At 35.7% G+C, this 2,854-nt stretch overlaps 1 long non-coding RNA gene across 1 annotated transcript; it reads left to right on the top strand.

Moving 5' to 3' along the window:
* Positions 1-455: 455 nt before the first annotated feature.
* Positions 456-2,496, top strand: LOC113293586. Its single transcript, XR_003332380.1, has 4 exons — positions 456-1,183; positions 1,413-1,528; positions 2,097-2,212; positions 2,325-2,496. It is a non-coding gene; the product is annotated as an uncharacterized LOC113293586 (long non-coding RNA).
* The last annotated feature ends 358 nt before the right edge of the window (positions 2,497-2,854 follow it).

The following is a 2,854-nucleotide window of genomic DNA, read 5'->3' on the forward strand; positions in this document are numbered from 1 at the left end:
ATGCTTATGATCATCGCGACACTCGTAAATAGACACACGCTGTAGATTATTGGCCATGTTTGATTTCTTTTAGTTTCTGAACAAGCTTTTAGTTGTATTGTCTGTCTTGTTTTCTTTCTTGTGAGTGAGTGAGTGATCATGTGAATCGAATGTATAGTACTTACAAATTTGCGCTAACTTATGCTTGTTGTCTAGTTTCTTTGTTCTTTAGACCTTCCGTTTCATCTACTTATTTCTGCTCTGGAATGCGATTATGAAAATGAGTCATCTTCAAACTTATCCTAGTTTCTGTCCATTTAACTGAAAATTTATCTTCTTCTGCCGACTGTTTCAATTTCATTTTCATTACTGAATAAGTTGCAGTCTTTTAATTTCTTCTTAGTGAATTCTCAACCATCAATGATTTCCGATGAATTACCGACGTTATGGTGGCTCAGGGAGGGTAGCTGGGGAACTATATTTCAAACGGTCTTTTTTTACAAAATAATAATATTTTATTCTAAATTTTAAAAATTTGAATTCAAGGATCCGCTTTCCATTCAAAGCTCCTTATATGTAATGGCAGTAATGCTTACTTTCTTTTTAATCTTTGGATAAAATCTGGCAGAATGTCTAAGAAAATCAGAAACTGGTCAATTTTCTTAAGCTTTCTTTCTTTCAAGTTTTGAACTTAAAGGTTTTTTAATTATTCTTAAAGTTTTCACGTTTTTCTTTTCTATGGATAAGTAGACACTGGTCTCTTTATCCATCTTTAAGCTAGAAATTGGTTATCAATTAAGGGTACACAGGAACCGAGCCGGACCGACGGACCGTTCCGGAACCGGTGGAACTGTACCTGGTTTTGTACCGAACCGAGGAACGGGGTACAGGTACCGGTCCTAAAAATAGGAACCGAGGCTAGGGAGGTACAGGTACACGGTCCTGACCTAGTCCCGTGCCGAACCGTACCATCTGTACTGATTAGTTGTAGCCGTCAGATTTAGGGGATGATAGATCACCGTTGGATTAAGTGGTGGTATATAAGCAAACATTATAGGGCTAGGGTTTCTATTTTCAATTTCGTTTCTTTTTTTCTTTACGTCTCTCCTCTGTCTCTGAGAAGTAGAAGAAGTGAAGAACTCCGTTGGATTACTCCTCTGTCTCGTTGATTGATATTGGTTTATGTCTCAGTTCTTACTATGAGGTAATCAGATGTTGCAGATTTTGATATTTTTTTCTTCAATTTAGGTTAACGTTTCTTCTAATCTGCATCTTCTTATCTGTGTACCTCTCTTTCATTATAATCATGTTTTCGTTGATGATTCGTGAATAATCAAGACAACGCTTCGATGTGTAATCATTACTTTTGTGAAGTTTTGAATCTTTTGATCTTGAAAGCTATGTCTGATTATTTTAGGGTTTCACTTTCACAGGGTAAGACAAAGGGAAAAGAAAGGAACTGAACTGGATTAAGTATCAATCAGATTATCTAAGGGAGAGGAGAAAGAGAAGGAAAAGGTTAGAGATTTGTTGTAAAGAGAAGGAAAAGGTTAGAGATTTGTTGTTGTTTTGGATTATGTTGTTCCTAATTCACTGTTAAGCGTCTAGTGTTAATCTTTGAATGGTAATGGTGCTGTTTTAGTAATTTGAGTACTTGTTTTTCTTTTTGTTAATGAAATTAGGGTGTTAGTAATTGTTCTGATTTCTAATTTACATGATTGCTAGAAGTAGGTCGATAATTAGTTAGTTACTCAATCTTTTTGGTGTTGTCAAAGTGCATTTACTTGCAGTGATGCTCAAATTCTGTGGTTTTGTAACTTTTGTTTATAAAGTTAATATGGGGCTGTTAGACTTTGTTGATGATGAAATAAGTAACAAGTAGTTAACTGCAATTACATGTTAGAGCAGGACAAGAATGACAAGTAGGTAGTTCTTATGTTTCATGAATCTTCTTATGTTTCATCACCTTCCTGTTTGTCTAAATAAAATGGATTTTATTGAAATGAAGAATCAATAGGTACTGAGAAGTTAATGTGAATAGGTTTTGTGTTGCTTAAAGTTTTAGGAGTAGATAATCTTGATTTGTTTATCTGACTTGATCAAGTGTATTGTTGCAGGTAATCTTGATTAGTTGCTGAAATTTGTTATTGTACTAGAGACAGGCTAAGGAAGCCAATACAACTTGGTCTTCTATCTGATTACATACCAGATGATGATGTTGAACTTGAAGAAGGTAACATACAATTATACAAACATATATTGATACACATATTACATTATTACTTGTGTTTGGCAGTAATAGATATAGTCTAATAGTTACTAACTGCTATTATTTGTTTTTGCAGCGTTACTTGGTCCTATCAACAATAATGCCACCACCACAAGTGTTGCTGACATGGATTAGAAGATCAAGATTCAAGACTTTGTATTTGTCATTGCCACCACTGTCCAGTCATTGCTACTGCAACACTAGTTGCACTGCTAGTTGTTCTTTTTTCAGATTTTCTCATTTTCAAGACTTAGTGTGTGTGTTTGTGTGCTACTGCCTACTGCTACTTGTTCCTTTTTCGGATTTTCAAGACTTTAGTGTGCGTGTTTGGCACTTTGGTTTGCTAGTATTATTGTTACTTATTAGTTGTTGCTTTGTTCTTTGATTGAGATATTACTTAATATATTGAAAAACAGGTACTTAGATTGTCTGGGAAAATGACAGAAATATATGTCTGGAAAAGTACCGACTGGTACCGGAACCGTACCTGGTGCCGTACGTGTACTTAATGGTACCGGAACCGAGGTACAAGGTACCGGTCCAAAATTTTGGAACCGAGGCTAGCGAGGTACAGGTACTCGGTCACGCCAAGAACCGAGCCGAACC

The sequence above is a fragment of the Papaver somniferum genome, chromosome 7 (genome assembly GCF_003573695.1).
Source record: "Papaver somniferum cultivar HN1 chromosome 7, ASM357369v1, whole genome shotgun sequence".
NCBI classification, from domain to species: domain Eukaryota; kingdom Viridiplantae; phylum Streptophyta; class Magnoliopsida; order Ranunculales; family Papaveraceae; genus Papaver; species Papaver somniferum.